Source organism: Agelaius tricolor, unplaced genomic scaffold (assembly GCF_023055355.1).
Source record: "Agelaius tricolor isolate 1412-34295 unplaced genomic scaffold, bAgeTri1.0.p SCAF_3, whole genome shotgun sequence".
Classification (NCBI taxonomy): Eukaryota; Metazoa; Chordata; class Aves; order Passeriformes; family Icteridae; genus Agelaius; species Agelaius tricolor.
In genome coordinates, this window is record NW_027269263.1 from 4,566,174 (window position 1) to 4,589,388 (window position 23,215).

The 23,215-nt window shown below is 39.2% G+C and overlaps 1 protein-coding gene across 14 annotated transcripts in view; it reads right to left on the reverse strand.

Moving 5' to 3' along the window:
- WNK1 (WNK lysine deficient protein kinase 1) overlaps positions 1-23,215 on the reverse strand; it is a 98,802-nt gene that overhangs the window by 73,290 nt on the left and 2,297 nt on the right. The window lies entirely within an intron of this gene.

The window sequence follows — 23,215 nt, forward strand, 5'->3', positions numbered from 1 at the left end:
CACTCGTTATGTGGAAGGCAAAGGAAAATGAGTAATTGATTCGATAATTCTCTTCTGTGTTTTAATTTCTGGCATTTCAATGCACTGGAATAGTAACTAAATAGAAAATTCATTGGAAGATGAAGTAATTTGTTAAAAACACAAAAATTACAAGTGCTTCTTGTCCTTTCCTTTAGAATTGTTGCAGTTAAATGATATAGCAAATGTACATAACTTTACTCTTGCTGCTCAAATGTTAGAAATTAAGAAACAAATCATACATAACCTGACAGATAACTGATGGTAGGAGGAGGGAAAGGAGGGAAATGAAACTCTAAATGATCAAACAAAAGGAGGACAGAAGTCATCATCAGTCACCATTCAGTCTAGGGCAATTATACATATCCTGAAGGAATTTGTACTTCATCTTTGTCTCAACACTGAAGGGGAAATATCTGCAAACTACAGCCCACATATGTGACCAAAAGATTCCAGCACCACTCCCCATTTTATCCTGTGATTGTCTCCGTTTTGATGAAGCTGTGACTCACCACCACAGGCCAAGGGGGCAGAACACCAAGAATTCTCATCCTCTGTGCTCACTTTCCTGCTTTTACATTTGCAGTAGCCCCTCTGCCACCAGTAGCAGTAGCAGCATCTAAGACACCTGGTGGCAGTAATGTCATGGACTTTTAACCTATGCTTGAAGAGACATCCTCAGCAAGAGTCTCTTGGGAAGAGAAAAGGTATCAGAACCGATGTCTCTGCTTGCTTGCACCAAGTTCTGGCATCGTTGCAAATACAATCTCCATCACAACCACAACAGCAGAAAAACACTAACAGTAGATGAGAATGTTTCTTCTTTATATAAGGTCACCAGAGTCTTGAGAGTACAGTTCCCAATAACAAAGTTTATCTTTTGTTACAGTAGCAGTGTGGGAATTTTTATTTTCAGCAATGCCAAAGGTGACCACACTGCTGGGATAATGCACTTGGATACCATTTGCAGTACTAGATGGAAGGGTCATGGCCAGTGCTCACCAGAGACAGAGGTGCAAACACACAGCTTCCAAAAATTCAGCCAGTGTAGATTTTTAGGTTACTCCTAAAATTTTAAGAAGCATTCATAATTTGTAGAAATGAAGTCTCTTTTGGATGCTTGCTCTCCAGAGCTGTGTTATGTGTGAATATACACACTGAACACATCTGTACTGCTCCTCTCCCCAGTCTCTCACATCGGCAGCATCATCCTTAAGCAAAACAAGTTGGCTGAACTCAGACCTGAGCCAAAGACCCCTTCCAAAGAGAACAGTGACTGAGCTGCACATCATCTAATCAGAGTACATTAAATACATACTCTTACTTTAACAAATCAATTACTTATTTTCCTTTGCTCTCCACAAAATCAGAAAGCAAAAAAATTTGAACAGTAGATATGAAACCTAAAGCTTAGACATGACCTCTTCTGGAATGTTCCAGGTCCTCAAGAATCTGGACTAAGAATGGCAAGCAACTGTTTAGGCTTCAGTCATTTCTATTCTAGGGTTGCTCTAGGCAGCATTTGTGTTTCCTTACGTAGAAGTCTTGAGGGGGGAAAAAAAAAAGATGGTTAAAAGATTTATTGAATTAATCCATCCTGAGAGGCTGAACATTAAGGGACAGTAATCAAAATGCTGGGCTATACAAAAATAATCAGTAAAAGAACAGAGAGCTCATCTGTTTATTTTCAATTTTAAATTGTTATTTGATCCATGGAAGATAAATGGATAAGTTTGCTTTCTGCTAGCAGCTCTCAACAAGGCTTATGTTTATTACATACAGCTTATTAGAGAATTGAAGTGTTGGCTGAACTGAATCCTTGATGAGCTATTAACCAGCTGGACCATCATGTCACTTGGCTCAGATGCCTCATTAGAAGTTTCAAAGTGCATGTCAGTTCACATTTTGCACTGAACTGATGGTTTTATCAGTGAGAAGTAAAGTACATCCAGTCACCTCAGTTTTATTTTACTATGAAAATCCAGTTCTCCACTTAGGGGTGGCAATACTTCAGTAAAGAAAGCCTTCTCCACAGCTCATTCTGGTGACCTCACAGATTTATTAATTCAACGCATTAGAAATGCAATTGTAGTTTTTTGTTTTATGTATTTCTGCATGGCTCAGAGTCCTTTTATGAGCAGCTGCATGTCTAGAACATTAGGGTAAACCTTGAACTGCTTCAATTTAGAAAAATCAAACACATATTACAATTCTTCATCTCATATTCTTCACAAAGCTAATGGCAAACAGGAGAAGGTAGCTATAGCCACTTTTCAGCATGCTGGAAAGTTGCATCAATATGCTGGCTGGAAAACACACAAGTCTCAAGATGACTGCAAGGATTCCCTAATAATGAGCACCCTAAGGGTTCAGAAGAACTAGGAATGTTCTTGTGCCTCTGAGCAGCTCCCTTGCAAAAAATCTCAGCAAAGCCTAGAGAAAAGTATCAGATCAGCCTTCCCTGCCCCCACACTCCTCCAGTTGTAAAACAAACTCACATCAGCCTACAGTACACATTGGCTTTAACACTGGTATACACACAGTGTTTGCAGCCTGGTTACCCTACAACAGTTACTCTTCCCAGCTTCCCTCCTTTTCCTGCAAACACATCCAAAAAAAGTACTTCATTTAATTTTCAAAACTGTGGATTACTATCAGTTATGACAGGATGACATATGAAGTGTAGGCCAAGTACTGGCAGCCAAGAGAAAATCCTTACAACAATCACCAGAGAACTCCATGCCAGACATCGCTCATTCAGAGACAGATCTCTCATTCAGAGATCCTTCAGGGATCCATGAAAAAACACAAATAATTGCCAGGTGTTCTGCATGTTCTTGCAAAACAGAAGAAATCAAAAAGGGATCTCCTGTAGGGAAAGACTAAAGAGATCCAGAAACAATGAGTTTTAAGGGGTGACCAAAATTTGTGTTCTAGATGAGAACTCAGAAATACTTCCCATAAATACCAGTATTAGCACTAGCATTTCACAAACATCAAAGTCCTAAAACACACTGGGGAAGCACTTTCAAAAATTTTTAAGCATACCTGGTGTAAGTTCCCTGTGATCTACAGAATGCCCATCTTCACCTCAGGGTTCTCATAAAGGGAAGCATTAATAATTCTTCCATGCTTACCCAAAAGGCTGACTTATGAAATCAGTTTCTTGCATCACTTGCATGTTTACTATAGACTTCCACAATAATGCCATATACATCAGAGACACTTGTTCCACCAGCAAACCGTGTACATCTTTCTTGGCTAACACCACACATGATCTGCATCTAAAAAGTTACTCATAGAGTCACAAATACTTCAGACAGTACCAAATGAACCACTAATATTTTAATTTACCAATATGTAAATTTAAAAATATGCATATTATCTTTCACAGAGCAAGGAATTTGGGTAGAGTTGAGTCAGGAGAGAGACAACACTCAAATTTTTAACAGTGAACAGTGGTAGGATGAACAACTAAGCAAACTGGCATGATGAAGCATACTCTGCATCCAGAAGCTTAACTGGCTCTGCAATTCAATCCTGAATGATTTTAAAAAACATTAAAATATAAGAGAACACAAGGTGTAATTGAAATGCAGTTGAAGGGACTACTCAGCTCCTATTATCTAATGAAATACAGGATACAATACATAAAAACAGCCAGGGTTCTGCTGTATTCTAAATCAAAGTAATAACATGCACAACTTGAGCAGAAGTACTCTTTTTACACAGGATGAAAGGGAAAAACCCAAATCCACACAAACCCTTGAAGTGTTGGATTGACCAGCAAGAAAGGCCGTTGGCAACTCAAATTCAGTGCTGTCAAACAGGTGAGATCAAAGTACCAGGAGAGTAATCCCAAAAGGGAAATAAAACACACAGCGAGGAAAAAGCACTAGATGAAGTTTAAGATGAACTAGATGAAGTTGAAGACTTCTTTTCCCTTTGAATTTGGGAACTACATACACAATACTCCCACTCGCAAGGCTATCCTCCATTAATCCAAGCATTTTTTCCAAAGAATACTACTGGGAATATCCCACACTGCCAGAAGACCAACCATGACCTAGAAGGCCTCAGATACTCAACACGTTATCTATGAATCAGCTATTCAAAATGCTACAGCTTATCCAAAAAGTCTGTTTCTCATTACATTGTGCTTTAGTCACATACTGTCTGTCCTTGGTCTGGTGCCACTTCATTTCAATTGTTTGAACAGGAACACTGGAAGGAATTTCTTGAAGACAAACTATAATGCCTGTGCATGCCATGGTTCAAGGGGCCTGCCTTAAATGGGTCATCTCAACCTGTAAACAGGCTTCTTTTCAATTTACCTCCTACTTTGTCCTACTGAAGAATTCTACATGCAGTTCAAAATTCAGTTTAATTGTGAACTGAAGTGCTTTATCCAAAAAACCACCAAAAAACAGTCAAAATATTCAAACAATGTATCCATACAGTGAAATAGCTAATATTCTGTACATCATATACAAAAACTACCAACTAGTGATCATGTTTAACATTGAACAAGTTCCCTTAGCCAAAAAGGTATCTGAAAATGTTTTTAGTAAAATGGCTCTGTCTGAGACACACTTAATGTGTTCAGCCAGTATGCACACACAAAAAGCTATGGAAGCTGGAATTAAAGGAAAGCAGTTTGTGAGAAGAACTGTTCTGGTACTGCATCCCTTCTTTCACTGGCAACAACTACATTTCTGTGGGGATAAGAGTGGGTAAGCGGATTGAAGATATTCCGTACTTCTGTTTAATTTAAATTCCTTGCCCTGCCACACAACATCCCAGTAAAACCATTTTAATTAAGCTAAAGACAGTATCATAAAGATAATAGACACTTGGATCTGGTTTTAGCCTGAAATCCACTAAATAGTACTTTAACAAGTACACAGGCCTGCTCTTGCTAGAAAGAGTCAGCCCCCAGTCTGGAGATAACAAAGGCCACACAAGCCCCCTTTTTCACAGCAGAGACAGGACACAGATCTCTGAACAGATGTCTCACAGAGCAGCCATATTCATTTTCAGAATAAGAGCCTCCTGTCCAACTACCAACAAACAGGATGTGAACAGAGGCAGGACAAGTCCACATAAGGAGCAGACTGGGAGCACCTGAGAAATAATTCTTTTGCAGTTCTGTTACTACTCCAGCATTTTCTCCAACTAACTCAAAACCAATCCTAGTGCCAAATCAAACTTTCCAAAAAAAATTCCAATGCTTGAATGCTTATTATTAGAGATATTGATGAAAACCTCACCAATTCCTTTTAAAGACTATCAGGTAGCTTTGTAATTGTTTCCTCCTGAAGACCCTACCAATATAAAAAGATTCTTCCACAGAATAGCTGTGATCCAAACACAGATCTCAGTACTTTGGAGGGGGGACAGCTCTGTGAAAATCTCTTGAGAGCTCAATTCTAAAACCTCTTCTCATAGGGGCTTGAAAGGTGCAAGTGTCATTAAGCAGTTTTAAAATCCTCAAAACTTAAGAACATTTCTAAGATAATGTTCTTGCTATTAGCACAGGGGGTTTTGTTTATATCTTGTTTCTTAGTCTGGGCCCCTGAAACTGAATTATTTCAAAGGAAACAGAGGGAAGACAAGGACTTTTTAATCCTTGTTGGCCAATTGTTTAGTAAAAATGAGGGCCAAATGGAAGAACCTGTAGTTGCAGCACCTCAGAATTACTGGAAAGAGGCTTCAGTAGACAGCAAATAATACTGCAGTACAGAGCAGCAAGTGTTAAAACTCAAAATTTATAATTAACAGCACCATCTTCAATAGAATTGTGAAAGAAGGACAAAACCAACAAGCAGGAGCTGGATAGATGAATCACAGTCTCAGAGTTACAGGCCTATCTTCAAAGCTGTTAGCAGGCTGAAAAATTTATGAACAGGCATCTTCAGAATGAGTTGCAACATATCTGTCCATCAGAAGCAGACATTCCCCCTTGTGATTTCACTTTGCAAGTAATAAAATCCAGACTGCACTGCTAAGAACTGCAGTTCCCCCCCACCCTTGCCTGCTCTTGCCCTGAGCACTCTGGCTACAGAGGCTGACAGGGTTTTGATGCTATTTTCATCTCTCCTCTGCCTCCAACACACACTGGATCACACAGATCTTGGAATTTCCTATTTCAAAGCACACACACTCAGAGAGACCTGGTCCATACTCCAGGCACCTTTTGCTGAAGTTTCCCACAGCCATTTGGTTTGGCTCTGTCTGCAGAGCAAACGAATGCTCAATACAGCCCAAACTGAGATAGCTTGAGCACATTCACCATCCTGAACTGCTGACTCAGTGCAAATGACTGCATTTCAGAATTAGTCACACATGTGAGTATGTGAGGTGGAAACTGAAATACATGCCACTATGAACTCTTCTTATCTCAACGACTTCAGTATGCTTGTGCCTAAATAAGGATTTCACAAGAGATCCACTGGCAATCATCAGGCTTGTGGAAACAGGATGCTTTTCCATGACAGGCAGTGGAATGGAATGGTTTTGTAAGAACTCAGTGAAATCTTAAGACCACAGAAGAGATTGTAGCTTCATACCAAATTATCAGAGTTATACCCAGGATTTAATTTTTAAAATTCAAGATAACAATATTCAAGCAACCCACGGGATAACTGCCTTTTCCTATTATGCCCTCCTGCCACTCCTTCCTTCCAGAACACAATTTCAAGTTTTCACTTCCCAGGAAAGGCAAACAACATTAGACAAAGCACAGACCAGGCTCTGAGCTAATTAAAAAGGAATTCCCATCCAATGTTTTAGACACTAAACACTAAAACAAAACTAAAAGCAGTCAAGTACTACTCTCATTATAGCTATGTTCAGATTATTAATAGATTTTTTGCAGTTGTTTCATTTATATACATTTCTTTGGACTTTATCCTCCTCTCCTTCTGTACAATCATGACTTCTAGCATAAAAAAGGGAAAAAAATAATAACCCACCACAAACAATTCTCTAATTCAGCCATCTGTGTAACAACACTGTTTGCTGGTAGCTGTTTTACTTAAACCCTGAACATCAAGAGTCCAGTTTGATGTGAAAAATCCAAAAGGTATTTAAAAGAACAAACTATAAATAAAGAAACGTCTACATTTTAGAATACATTAGACAAAAAAGAATAAAAAAAGGATTTTTACAAAATCTGGTAAAAATCTAGGTTATATATTCCATTCTTTCTATACCATTTTTCCCCTCACAGCTCATGGAAAAGCAGACATTTTGATTAGGGCATTTGCTTTTAAATCAATACAAAATTCATCTTTCAAGATCTGAATTGACTACAGCTAAAGTAATTTGAGCAGTGTATTTTTACAGATACTTCCTTAAGAGAAATTACAACATATTGGTACCAAAGCTGCTTCTCCATATCTGACTACTGAGATTAACAGCTGCACAGTCTGCTGCTTGTACAAATAAAGAGGCTGCTGTTCCACAAAAGACTTTCTGCTTGAAAACTTCAATTCCTATTTCTCCAGAGAAACTTACAACATGATGAAGCAAGCCATTTCTGAGGACATTAAAATTTCCTAGCTTAAACAGTTGCAACACAAAGAAGTAAACTGAATTACATTGTACAGCTTTGTACCCTGCATTTCCCATCCTGAGGGGTTGACTGCCACATCCTGTACAAAAGGTAATTATATATTTGTGAAACAAAGCCAACACATTGAGTAAGTTCAACAAACTGCTTCATACAGCATCATACAGATGGTGACGCATTATTCACAGGTTAGAACATGGATCAAGTCTTCAGAGTGTAAAAAAAGACAGTTTATTTTTAATAAAGTAAATCTAATCTAGAAAATGTCACTTCTTCCAAAGTTTTTTGATCTGAAAACTCTACTTGGAAGTACCTCCTCAACATAGAGACAACACACCTGTCTCAACACTGCTTTTAGATACTTGCTTCACAGCTCTCAAATACAAAAAGCTAAGATGCCAGTGGATGCAATAAAGCAAGCATTTTTCTCTGAAGCACCTGTAATAGCTTGGCTGAAGCTTCTTAAACAATTAAGCTCAAGACAGACACTTGGCTTGAAAATTTGCAGCCCAGGTAGTGAAGGCACACACCAGCTGGCAACTGAGAAAAGGCTCTTGTGACAGGACTCAATCTGAAGTGGTGCTGCCTAATGCATAAGTCCCATGTGTACCAATAAAGAATTTAAAAGCAGATGACCACTGTGTAAATATAGAGCATTACCAACACATTTCTCCCAAAGACAGCTTGTAAAGCTACAGACCATTACAGAGCTAAACTGCAGAATGAACATGAAAGACAAATGGTAATTTTCATACTTTCAGAAGAAGTAAAGTGAGTACCAACTGACACATCATGCCAACTGATGGGTGGTAATGCAAAGAAATTCAGTCATATGGAGCTTATCAATAATTTTAACCAACATTTTAGATGCCGTCACAAAGTCTCAGACTGAGCATTCAAATATTAAATTGTTGTAGCAGCATTTCTGACAGCAACACACAGAGGGGCTGCAAAAGTAAGCAAGGTGTCTCCTCATATCACTTCACCCAAGGAAGTCCCCAGAAAACTTCCTTTTGGCAGCTTCATCTCACTGCATCCAATGCTTGGATTTCCAGTCACTGAGAATGAGAGCACATCCCTCTAATGCTTTTACTGAAAAGACCTAACAGCAACTATTGCTCCACTTGCAGGTCCTTTTCTAAGTGAAAACAGCAAACTATTGATGCACTTAGTTTGTCTTTTTTAAGCCCAACACTCGAAAGCACAGAACTTCACATGCGGCGTTTAAAGTACACTTTAGGACCTCCAGAAGGTGTTTTCTATCCAAAGCTCCACAGCTGCAACATCAAAACTGGATCCACAAGTGATCCAGAAAGATAAGTTCACTGCTCAGGAGAACATGAGGAAACAGCAAGGTGGGAAACTTGACAACACATATCTCCTCAAGCCTCAGAATCATAGAAAACCACACTTCGTGTCCACAACCTATAAGGGATAACAGCCTAATGTTGTCCCAAATCTGTAATAACTATGGAAAGTGGCTGCAGTGCCTCTCTACTGGGAAGCCTTCTTAAGTTTACTCTGCATCCCTTTTTTTCAGGGAAACTGGCATACTTGTCATGGAATAATCAGACAGTTCCCTATAGTTAACTTACACAATATCCTTAGTCAGACACTGAATTAGAAACAGAGTTACAAAGCAGATAACCAAGATTCCTCATCCAATCAAACTTTTTTTCCCATAGATGCTATAGCAGGAATCGCTAGGATCACAGAAGAAAACAAAACTCATTACAAGGCTTTCAATAGGAAAAGGATTAAAAAAAAACAACCAAATAAAAACCCACCACCAACACCAAAGTTTGATTATTTGGAGTCTCCAAGTTACACCATCACCAGTCATGGTCCCATTGGATACTCTGGGCTGATGTGGGGCATGTGGCTGGACACAGGCAATCTCTGTACTACCACCATTCAGGAAGAACTAAAACCCTAACAATGCAACAGCCACAGATGCCTACCATAAAGTGAAACTAAACTGATAAAAAGGGAAATTAATTCAGCTCTGTTTCCCCAATAAGACACTCAACCCCTCTTATCTTTGATGAATGTGTCCCAGGATGTGCCAAAGTGCACAGCACCGCGACCCTTGATCTCTGCTTGACACAAGTCATCATTCAAGGCTCAAGATATTTTGCTATCCCAGTGTGTGTGACAGACTGCTCAAACCCCACAGAACACAGCCAGGCCAACTGCTGTACTTGCTGCTTTTGAGAGCACACACTGATGACTCCCAGATTCTCAAACTCTAAACCTGACACGAAACTACAAAATAACCACTCACATGAGGCCCAGATAAAAGACTTCCTAGCTTGCTGCCACCAAAGCAAGAGATCACATGCCAATAGACAGCTGAAAAAACACCACCATTTATCAGAATATGAACTATCCCATACAAGTTATTTAATAGAGAGTCAGAGAACAGGGAAAACTGAAGTCCCTCATGATTTTGAGGAAAAAGCCCACACTTTTTACAAGGTGCATGCTTTCTGTTCCTGGAATCCAGGCCAATTGTATGGATTCAAACACAAGAGGAGTGTTCCACTTCAAAGGCCACAAAATCCACATTAAAAGACTCCAGCACAGCTTCAGCCCCCCTAATTCCCACTAGCCTCCCCAAATCTGTAGAGCTGCAATCACTTGTTTTAGAGTGGCTGCAGGGGCTTCTGGATTAATGAATTCAAGCTGGAAACCATTTCTGAAACACAATGTACTGGGAAGCAAAAGTGACATCTATGCAGCAACTCAACCAGACAGTGTTTTAGCATTTTATTTTCTTTTTTTTTTTTTTTTTTTGGTGGGTTGTTTCAAGGGGTTATTTCTTGAAGCCCTGCAGAGACTAGGAACTAGCAGTGTGGTCAATTGCATTTATTGTTCTGTTGTGTAAAAGCATAGACATGAAAAATGTCTTAGCTACCCCCCTGAACAAGAAGCCTTTCAGAGCAACAGGCACAATTCCTCTCAAGGTTTGACAAACAGGTGGTTTCACTAAATCATGGTCATTTTATCCGTTTGTTTACGGTTTTCAACAGTCTGTAGTTACTGCAAATTTTTGTTTCCTTTCTAATTCAGTTTCAGTCCTGTGCAGTCTTCATTAGTCAAGAAGTACAATCTTCCTTTACAATAGTTTTCTGTAGAGAAGCTATTTTAAGTTAATGACTATGCCTATTCTCCCATTAAAGTGCTTTTTCAGCCATGGACTTAGCACTCAACATTTTTTTTTATGGCACTTTGTTTCACATTATGCTCAGCAGCCCATGGAACACATGACATTTTGTAACCAAATAGCCAATGGCCATTGGCAAACTTCCCCACCCCTCCCTTTCTCAATATTATTGGAACAAATAGCCTTATTTGCACAAAAAACCCTCTGCAACCTGCAAAATCAAGTTAACCCCCTTAATAATCTGTGTCAAGTAGATTTATTACAACTTTCATTACACTCCATTCATTGCTAGCCAGAATCACACCGGTACCTCAGCTTTTTTTGCCAGAAATCCATATTGAAGCACAGACTGAGGATTATCAACCGGCCAAAAGACCGGGGCTGATATTCTGGATAAATGTTCTTACCTAGTAAAACTACAGAAGGAAAGGAGACTTAGAATTCAGAGCAATCCTTTAGCTACTTTAGAAATTGTGTCAGTAGAATGCAGGATCACTGCATGAAACATTTTCATCAGCCTAGGAAGATATCAGTAATACTCTAGAAAAAGTAACTTCATCTGAAAAAAAAAAAAGGATTTAGCATTTAAATGGTTCACCTTCATTCTTTCTTCTTTAATTGAGCCTTGGGCTATTTCTAACATTTTCATGGGACAAGTTTATTTCAAGTTAGAGTAATGCTCACAGCCCTCTAAACAAACAATTTGGTCACCAACTTGTGATCCCAGTGACTCCTGATAAACTCACAGCTGTTGGATTGAATATTTATACATGAAACAACTGATGTATTTCCATCTGGTCTTTATGACAAGAGGATGACTACATGAAATGGCAAATCACTACTGCTTCCAAACAAAACTTGGGGAAGAGGAAAGGGAAACTGCTGAGCTGGACTGCCCTTGACCCATGACAAACAGACAACTCAGCTGTCACTTATGTTTTGCTCATTTGAGTAGCTGCAGAAAGTATATCTGAAATGAGACACCCTATTCAGCTGAAGCTCAATCTAGTCCATGGATTTTTTTCCCTTCCAGGAAAGAAATTTGGCTTGAGAAGGGGGAAGGGAGAAGGCAAGAGCATAAAGCAAATTCCCAAGAGAACAGTAAGCACATTTCCATGGATAAGATTGACTTACCAGCTGGAAAATCTAAGTTTGGATGAGGCAGTTCCAGGAGTCAAAGCTTAGGTGCAGGTTTTAAACATGCTCATTCTTCTTTTACATAGGGTAGCTGAACACAGACAACAAAATCTGCTTCATTCCAGAGTGCAAGAGGGAGCAGGGGGAGAAAATAAAATCCTTGTTTTGCCAGATGGCTTATACTGGGACCATAGGAGGATTCAGGAAGGCCAAGGTTAGAAAATAAAGCAAAAAATCACATTGGCAATGACTGATACACTGTTTTGTTGGAGGGGGGAGAAATGAGGATATTTCCTGAACAGGTAAAAAGCAAGAACAATTACCATTCCCACACAGGAACAAGAGAAACAAAAGATACCATTTCCCTGAATATTATTGCCAGAGGAGATAAGGACAGAAGTCAAAGGGAAAGTGGAAAATAGCTCTCTACATCATCAACCAACTCATTCTTTCCATTCGAAATTCCAATGCCAACTTCCTCAGATTTCATACCCCTCTTAAGTGACAAATTATACTTAAAACATGGCTACATTCACAGCCTGCTGCTTTGCAACTGCAGTCATCCACACCGACTTAGTTACCACTTATCAGTTGCGTCATTACCTGCTAGTTATCAGCTCTTTATTTAAAATAGCTGCACTCCTTCAAATTTCACAGTTACCCAAACCATGTGGTTTGTTGCAAAAAGTTATCAAGACCAGAAGTTGAGCAATACACAGTTTTGGACATGGTACAACAGCACAATCACACATCACAAGCATATTTCAGAAATTTGGTATTATCTTATAAGCTGCCACATTAGAAGCCATAACTGGTTTCTGACAGAGGTCAAACCACTGCAAAACTTCAGCTGAACAATTCAGAACAAAAACCAGCAATTTGCAGTAATAGTAAATAACAGAGCCTTCCACAAAAGAATTTGGGGAATTATTTTGCTGATGTTGAAAGTACAGCCAACTGCTTTAGCACAGCTGATCCTGGCTTACTTCCTTTGGTCAGCCCAACCTAATCTAAAGCTACTTAGCTTTCTTCACAAAACTGAACCATTTCTTTCCTTCCCATTTGACATAATCATTGTTCACACTAGTGTTAGTTTTCCTGTATTGTAAATCAGTTTATCACCCATTTCCAACTCATGACCCAATCACTCATATGGTTTGGAATCTAAGGATGCCTTCTCCCAGAGGCCAACAAATAACAGATTTTTACGGTACAGGTTTATCAAGCAGAAACCATTTATAGCTTGGGCACATTGGGAATTTTCACAAAATCTCTATATTTGGAGTAGTAGGACTATAAAGTTTTTCTCATGCTTGTTCAACTCCACACTTCAGACCAACTCAACTGTGTATCTCAGAAAACTGACCCAGAAGACCTTCCAGAGCAGTTAGTCATCTACCCACCAACTAGGCCACAGATGCTGGTTTGGGATAGCTGTCTCTCCAGTTTCAGAAAAAAATTCCTTCAAACACTTAAATTATGGTCACAAAGCTTTTCAAAGACAAAATGTGCACATTCACAATCTGCTACAAAATACTAAAAAACCCACAACAAAAAGCAACAAAATGCTCAGCTTTAAAGGCTGCTGGGCTTATGGAGCTCACAGCCTGAATGCACCCATGAAATGGCTTTACCTGTTCATGAAAGTTACACAAATATTTAATCTGTAAAGAAAACACCAACTGATGTATATCCACAGTAGGTAGCTTACTCAATAAGATTACTATAAAAGGAAGCATTTTGGCAAAAAGCAGGCAAGAAATCCACAAGCTTCAGTACAAGTATTAAAATAATACTTTCATGAACTAGCCATTCATAGCAATAAGAACTCTCATAGTTTTAAACTTGCCTGGTCCTAAAACTTGGAAATGTCATGTACATCCTAAGAAACAAGGTTTTTTGCTGTTCCTTACTTTTGTCTTGTAAATGCTATTTAATTCCTAAAGTTTGTTGGACAAAAAAAACCCACTTAAGTAACAATAAAAACAGATTTCAGACTCTCCAATACAAACAAATCAAACTTCAGTTCTGCTAGGTTTTCTGTGATTGGCCCAACTTTCAGAAATAAGATTCCATACTGGATGGGAGGAAGAACACCACTTTCTTTGAACCATAATCCCAAGATAAAAATCAAGGCAACTGGCTATTTTTCCCATCTGAAGTGTTATCATACACAGTTAGTCACGTTCAGTGGCACTGAAATGCTGGAAGGAAACCTGAGTAAGAAAGACAATATGTGACCAATTTTCAAGTATAGAACACACACAATACACTGGGGTGCTACAGCATTTAAGTCTTCAGCAGCAACCTTGAGGCTCTTCACTTATTTTTTCCTCTTTTATTCCTGAGGGTAAATACTGAACCTCTGAGATATGTTCAGGCTTGTATAAAGAGATCAGCAGAAGAAATCATACCATCACCTTAACTGGCTCACAGTTGCCATCAAGAGGCAAAACATTTCAAATTCAAACACCCTGTCTAATTCACCACCACCCCTCCTGCCACAACCTAAAATTCATTTCTGCTTTTGAGTCTGCAGAAAGAAGCTCAAGCTGCACATAAAGGAAGTGGAGAAAGCCACAGGAAGAAAAAAAATCATTCTAAAACTCAACTTCAAGTCTTATTTTTGTATCAGACACTTCTGTTGTTCTCCCTTTTCAGCATACTCTTCCTGGCAAACCAAACAACAGACTAAGCCCCAAATCATGATAAATGCAAATAAAAAGCCTGCCCTCAAAAGCCATTCTACATACTGTCAATCTCTACTTGTCTACATCTAGAGGGGGCAATATTAAAAAAAAAAAAAAAGAAAAAATCAATCACTTCTCAGACAGTATTTCTTACAGTAGGATATTTATCTGACTGGACTGCTTCAAAAACTGTCTACGTCAAGTTTAGCCTCATAATGACATTTTTAATTTAAGGAGAACTTGTAGACCGAGTTCAAATTAGCTATAACAAAGCACATTAATTGAACATCTTGCATTTTTACATAGATAACCTACATTTCCCAAATGAAAGCATACCATAAGCAGCTGAATAAAGATGAACCAAAAATAGTTCTATGTTGGAAAATATTTGTTAGAATAGAAGTCTCATTTAAAAAGAGGCAGATTTGAAAACAGACATGGTAACATTTTGCAACATTTAAGCAAAACCTGTTAACGGTTCAGAAATTGCCATTAACAGATGCATATTACATAAGCTCACATAGATTTCAGATCCTTAAGATAATCAGCCTGGATTGCTGAAGCTTTTAATAGTAATATTTGGGGGTTATTGTCTGTGTGTCATCAGTCTATCCAAGGACAGAAGCAGTCAAAATCCACTCAGACTGGGGTCACAAACTTGCCACCATCAATCAGCACAGGAGAAGCAAGTCACAGGTCCTCCTAAGAGAAGAAAATGTCCCAGGAAAGCAGGGTAACCCTATCAACTGGGTATTTTAAACTATCACAAGGCTACATTAACTGGCCAAAACCAGACAAAATGCACATGGCTGTTGGCATCAGCTTTGTACTATCTTTCACTTACCTCAGCAAAGCTGTTTCAGATTTTCCCCAGCTACATAGAAAGAGACTGCCATTCCTATGATTTTCACATTCTACCAAACAGTGCCATTCAACTCACAATTGCACAATTGGGTTTTTCCATCTTGACCTTTCTGCTTTCTGCCACCAGCCCCAAACCTGCTATCAGAACCCACTATCTTCAATTTCTCAGGCAATGAAACTAGAAATGGCTGAAACATGCAGATGAAAGGGATGATCCAGAACAGCTAAATCGAAACAATCTAACTCCTACATCATGTAAGAGGTCTGACAAAGATCATGTCCCACACTGTCTGCTGTCTTCCTAGAGCAGGAGGAGAGCAGCTTAACAGGGACCTACTGAAAGGTCCTATCACTGAGTGCTTGTCTAACAAAGGCAACAGGACCAGAACCACTCTGGACCATGGCTCCAAACACAACTTGTGATGTGGATGCTACTGGGATATCCAAAGCTTCCTCTTTGCTTTAATCTTACTGGTAACATCTGAAGAGTCCTGCTAGCTACTTGCAAACTTAGACTTGAAATGCACCACAGTGATCCTGTCCTGAGAACAGAGACTCCAGAAAACTGCTGCCCCTAGATTCCCAATAGATGAACCAGGTGACTTCAGAACCATGCTCTGGGGCACACAGATCACGGGAAAAAAAATGGCATCACCTACATTTAAACACATTTATTCTGGTGTCATTGACACATCTCTTGGAAAGCTCATAGATATTTTAGTTACAAGGCCATCAAGCATACCACATCCTTTCTAAAGGATTTCTAGAGTCTAAGTGTATAGGCAGCATTCCCAAAGATTGTGCTTAGATGTAACATGACAAATTCAAACACAGCAGTTTGCCTCTGTGTGATTCAGAATGAGCTATCCTTGTAAAAACTGCTTACTGCTTTAGATACATATTAATACTCACATAGCCTCTGGAAGGCTATGATATAACAACATAACACTACCAGTCCAATTTTTATCAGGCTGCCATTTCCTTTGCCAAAAAATCACCTGAGAACATGTTAAATTATTCCTGAGCCAGGCAAAGGAACCTAGTGCTGCTTGGAATTCCCCAAGCAAATCTTGAAGCACTTCAGAATAATCTGGATATGTGCAATATACCTCCCATCACCAGGTGAAAATGACAAGTGGGACAAAATTCAGAAGCATGTCTAAGAACTGAATCTGAATTTTGGTCACTGCATTCCACCCATTACTTTATTCTAACTTTCTTTCTAAAAAGATGTACCAACACCTGTGATGAACTTGCTGCACAGATCTCCTTTTGGGTTAGGAGGACAGCATAGCACAAAACCTGATTAACACAAAGTTTATCCTCAGCAGCATGGAGTTAAGGGGTATGCTGCAGGCTGTGCCCACAAGACAAGACATGAGGAAGCTCCTTCACATGACCTCAACTGAGGTACAGATTCAATCCTCATCACCCCTCTATTTCTCCCAGCTCTCCCAAAGGGAATGAGGGGAACTAAAACCACACATTGAGAAGAGTTGGTACGACAATTTGTAAATCTACTGAGGAAACTGGAAATAGAGTAGAAAAGACAGCCACAGTATCTTGACCAAAAACATTCTAACACTGTTTAAGGTCCAACACACACCCTAAATGATTCTCAAAATGACCTACAAGACAGTCCTAGGGAATGGAAGCAGCTTCCATAAAAATACTTATGAAGCCATAAAAACTGAGTCTTGTTCATTTGGACAAGAATTTAAATAACAGATTTTAAAAGATATGCAGATGGTTCATATTAGATAAAAGCCTTTAACTACTCCAAGAAATCAATTTTCAGCATGACAAATCCTGCTATTTAGAATAGAAACTGTTCCAAGTGTCCTGGAAGAGCATTTTTCCAAGTGTGGTGTACACACATCATGACCTAGTTAGAACCACAGTATCATTATCTGAAGTTTCAAGAGTCAAAACCAGTAACTTCCTACCATCTGCTATTAAAAATTAACACCACCACCAACAAAATCCACAAGCACATACTAAGTCAAGACAAAGTTCCATGCCCAGCTGCAGGAGCACTGCAAATTTACATGATATTTATTATCTTTCTTTTAACTTAAATGTTACATCCATTATGTACACTGACAAGCTAAACAGAAAACCACTCCACTTGAATTTCAACTCAACCACAATTTGAAAGAACCTATTTGTAGTCTCAAAAAAAGGTTGGTAATCTTTACAGGAAATGCATGACAGGAAGCATCAAGATTGCCACTGCTTAGCACCAGCTTTGTCACATGCAGCATGGAGAACCTGGGTGTCAGTCAGAGCTGTGATGTTTAACAAGCTGCTGCATGAAACAAAACCAGACAAAATAAGAAAAAGAACATGTGGCCTAGAGGGATGTTGCTAACCAAAAGGTATTGAAAACTGCACTGTACTGTGCACCATGGAGACTACCACAGATCTATTACTGCTTGTTTTATTTATTACTCTGCTCTCAAAGGACTCTATACAGGATATCTCCAGGGACCTTTTATCAGGTGGGGTTTTTTTCCCTTACAAAGAAAGATTATAGACCTGGTACTTTTCCTCAGCCCTCAAAAGTTTTGTTATGAAGCTAAGTGTTTTAAACCACAACAGCCCAAAACAAATCTCATTTAAAAGATTTAATTCTGCACCTCTCAAACCCACACAAACTGACAAATACAAGCCTGTTTATTTCCATAAGAACTGCTGCATTTTCAGAATGTACTTATCCGATTATATTCATTGCCTCACAAGCAGACAGTTACAAATTGACCCACAGCCATCTCCAAAAGCGATATCCCTTTGAGGTAAGATTATTTTCTTAAGCAGAGGTCTCCTAACAGCTGCAGCTCCAGAATGCACTTCAAAAGCTGCCTTCTCTCTTTCAGGGTCACCTTTGTCAAGTCTGAGGGAGCCTGACCACTGTTTATACTTCTGCAGGTAATTAGTCTGGCCCCTTTCCCATGTCATTTATCAAGCTGTCAATTGTATCAATTACAGCACAAACACTCAAGAATATGGCTGGGTTGTCATCTTTAGCTAAAGGAGATTTCACATCAGAGATTTGAAGACAGTAAGTACCAGTAATTTGTTCTGCCATATGACACAGAAAACCAGCAAAAATTTAGACTTTGCTGCACAAAATTTCAAGTTCCCTGCATATGCACGCATGTAAATCCAGCATCCTGAAAGTGCCATAAGCCCACTGTATACTTCCAGCATTTCACAATTTGTAAAGCTGAAAACAGCAGAGATAATAAGGACAGCATGATGTTGACAGATTGTCACATACCTTGATTAATCTACATTTGTGACAATGACATAGCTGGCCCAGAAGCAGTCCCAAACAGGAGGCACACTGCTGCTGCAGCCACATAATGCTTTACTCGTTTGTGAACAGAGTTATCAACACTGATGTGAGGTACAGGGTAGGCACAGGAGCCAGCATACTGCATTAGACTTGGTCTTCCAGTAAAAGTTTCAGAAAATGTCTTTTTAAATAATCAGAATTAAATCACAGTCAGAGCTTTCAAAGAATGAGTATTTGTTTAGGGATATTGACTATTTCTCCAGAACTAACAGAATGCAATTGCTTTCCAACAGTGCTTGACAGATGAATTCCAGCTCCACACTTCTCAGCTTCCTCTCACTGCAGAAAGGTCTAGATCTGGTTTTCCATTCTGCTTTAATGTAACTACATGATTGTGCATCAGAGCCAGCATCTTTGCAGTCAGGACTCCTAGTGAGCAATATGCAACCAGCTTTTTAAAAAGGAAAAAAAAAAAAACCAAAAAACTACAGGATGCCACAGTTATGTGATACAAGACCTTTTTTGGTTGTCAGACTCAAATGTGCAACTTCTGAAACATTCTCAGTTCTGCCAGTCCAGAAAGAATAGAGAATTTTAAAAATTATACATTGACCTCAACAAGCTGATATTTGTCATGGTAAGTCTGCAGTGGAGTCTGTACTCCAGAGTACAGAAACTGCATTCCACCGCTGTCTGCTGACCTAAAAATCACCATTAAATATAGCTTTAAGACTACAAGATAAAGATAGGCATCAGTAAATCTGAAGCGTCAGTAAAAATGAAGCTACACATCACATCCAATCTACTTCCTGCACTGTGAGTTTTAAGTTAACATTGTTAGACTCAGAAAAACTCTGACAGATGGAAATATTATTTAGTACCTCGCTGTTTCCTGCTACAAAGTGTCACTTGAATTATCATTTTTACCAGAGTGCACTAGAGAATCTCATGGTTCACATCCAGTTCTGGCATTATGCTTGTCCCAGCTAGTTTTTCATTGCTATTTCCTATGTAAGAAAAATCCATTTGCAAGCTGGAGTGTCTGTACACTACACTTGGTTTGTAGTTAGACATCTGCTAGAGAAGTGCACACAGGTAACCTACACCAATTTATTACTCAGATGTAATAAATTCACAGTCAGCTTTCCCTCAAAGCAGTAATGAGTACAACAAACTCTGTGCACCATTATCACCTGTCCAACTCATTTCTTACCCCTGGAGACTGTTGGTTAGAGAGAGCCCTCCAGTTCCTTCCTAATCCTTCAGCAGCTCACGTGTTAAGCAGAATAACCTGACCTGGCACTGAATCCAGAGCAAGAATGGCCAAGCAACATATCCAGTGCAGGAAGGGGCACTCATGAACTGTGTTCCTCTCAGGGAACACAAGGGACAGGAGCAATGCAGCTCCCAGCAGACACACAGTGCTGCTCTGCAGTGCTCACCATTTACCAGGAGCCATTACCAAGCATGCAAACACCTCCACAAGAACAGTTCATTGAGAATGCCTGCCCAAATGAAAGGTAAGTCTTCAAATGCCTCACAAATACACAGTTCAAAAGAGCCCAAGTCACCTCCACATCATCACACACACCCCAACGTGAAAAGTTACTAATTTGAATAACCCAGAGCAATAATTCTAGGGAGAAGATTTTGCAGTCCAGCAAGTGACTGCAAGAATCTGTACTGTTCTGTAAATCAGCAGTTAAATTACAGTCTTGATTTAAAACCACTCACACAGGACTCAGAGGGATGACACAACAGCACTAAGATTTTTGGCTTTTGCAGACAGCAATGTGACTTGGTACTTCTGGCATGAGTATTACTTTGCAAAATTAAAGCATCAGGGGAAGGCATCACATTTTAGCCACAACATTACCTGAGCTGTACAGAGGAGACAAACTCACTGCTCAAACATCATTTACAAAGATCACTTTTGTCAATGTCTACCTACTTAAAAACCCTTTAATTAGTAACCCTAACTACTATTTTAGTCAATTTAGGAGATGTGCTAATGACAACAGTAGGAGGCACACTTGACTCAGAATAACTAGAGCTGAGATGAATACATACAAGGGGAATAAAAGTATCTGAAGGCCAACACTACTCTAACAATTGCCTTGCAGCAACTGAAGCTGAGCACTGGCAGAAGCAGGAGCTGCTGAGCTCTTCACAGCTCCACTACATTCACAGCACAGCAGGTATTTCACTTTTGAACACCTGCACACAATATTTTAAAGTAGGTTCAGTAACAATTTGCTTCATAGGGACGGGTCACAAAATAAACCAGGACAGTCCATCAGTCACACCTGTGTTAAGTTTTTGTTATATTCAACAAAATTGACTCACAGATCCAGAAGAAATGACGAGCCAGGACCTTGGCTTCCTGGAGACACTAAGATCACCAGTAGGTCACCCAGTGAATTTCAGCTCTTCCCCCTTCTACTTCCTCCACAGTTCAATTTATCAAGCAGAAGGGGCAATTCAATTACAAGGCAATTCAAGAGCCTTAAGGACATGAGCAATATCCTCCACAGTTTCACTAACTTGGAAACACAAGCTGCATTTCATAAACAGCATCTAAACTTCCTTTGAGAGGAAGCATAGTCATAGTCTCAGGTTTTGATCTTCATTACTACAGAGCACATACAAAAAATTAAGAATAGTTGTATTATTCAGAATTAAAAACTCATTCTGCCAAAATCTTCAGTAGTGCTGTTTAGAAGACTCTGGGGAGGTGAGACACCTCAGATGCCTGAGAAAAACTGCTATTGCTGAGGAACATTATTTCAAGATAATTAAAAGTAAAACCATCAGTTAGTTATGGTTACTGTAACACAGCATGGAAAAAAATCATTCACATTTCCCTAATAAAATAATTATGCTTTGAAGGTTCACCAATTCTCAAATCATGGCATCCTGGAAAACCAATAACATCTAAGTTTCAGTCCATCTTGTGAATGCAGATTTCATTTTGATACAAATCATGCATAACAAGTATCAACCCATCAACAACCACATTGTCCTATATAAGAGGATATACCCACCATCCCAATAAATACCAAGTTCCTTCTTTTCTTTCTAGTCACAAACAATAAAATGGGATTTAATCTTGAAATATTCTACAAGCTGTAGAGTCTACCTCCTTCAGCAAATACTTTTAACAGCTATAAAATGTACATTCCTGTTTTAAACTTGTCACTTGGTAGTGACTCCTGAGAGGAAAAACACAGCCTTTGGAATCTGGCTTAACTTAACCCACAAGGCACTCCTGCAATGCACTTCCCCTCTGAGCAATACATCAACTATTTCCCCCTTGCAAATATTTTCATTCATGCTTTTTGCAATTTGTCCATCTCAATACTATCCATGAAATTCATGTGCCCTTTAAAAATGAGCTTCTTCAATAAATTCCTTCAAAGGTGGTGCTTCTTCAGACAGTTTGTCCACATGATACTGATGATGATGATGAAGACACTTCAAGAGGCAACATTAGTGAAAGGCAACTGATACCAAGCTGATGTTAGTTTCTGACCAGTAAGTGTGAAGATTAAAACAGTCTCCAGAGATTAAAGCCACAGAACTCAAAAATTGAAAAGATTAAACTTTCAAATAAAAGCCATACAATTTTGATGGGTTATTAATCTCCTCACAGTTCCAAGTGGACAAGTAAAGCTTCAGCAGAGCCCAACAATTGATCATTTTACTTTTAATTTAAAAATCAATGCTGAAACAGACCACCACAGCAAGTATGCAGCTAGCTTGGAGGAGCAGGTCATGCTGAAGGCTCACAAAGAAAACTGGAAGCTTTCCTCCACAGTTAGTAAGCACAGAATAATGGCAATAACATAATGAACCAAGATACTGGTAGAATGCTTGAGCAACCATCCAAAAGCAAATATGAATTCAAATTAAGAAATCTTTTAATAAACTCCCTCAGCTTGACTGGAGCAGATATACAAGTGCTTTTGAGAAAGTTCTGGTGCAGTTACTGCAACCAATCGTTTGTGAGCCACTGACTGCTTAAAAACCCTACAAAGAGTTTTGGGACTCTCATCCAATGCTCTTTTGTCTGCCCTAAATTGGATGGGAACACAAACAACAATAAAGACGTACTACACGAGCCCTTCTATGAATTGTACCAAAACCCAATACCAAAAAAACAAACACTAAACCTTTTCACTTTACTCTGAGGCTTTGAAAACAAACCAGCACACCAGGTATTGGTTCCTGGTACTCCAAGCTCTTCCCACTTCTTTCCAGGTTGTTGCACAGCAACCTGTGTCTGTCACACAAGCTGTGACTCGCAGGGAACTAAGGGTGCTCTTGCCATCCTCAGACTGGGCTCCTACAGAACTCGGGCTCTGCTCAGTCTAGACACTTGATAAAAGAGCAGTGTCTTAGTCCAGTTTAACCCAACAGCCATCCAGAAAGGCTAAACTTTAGCGTGCTTTCTAAAGCTTTGGAAAGAT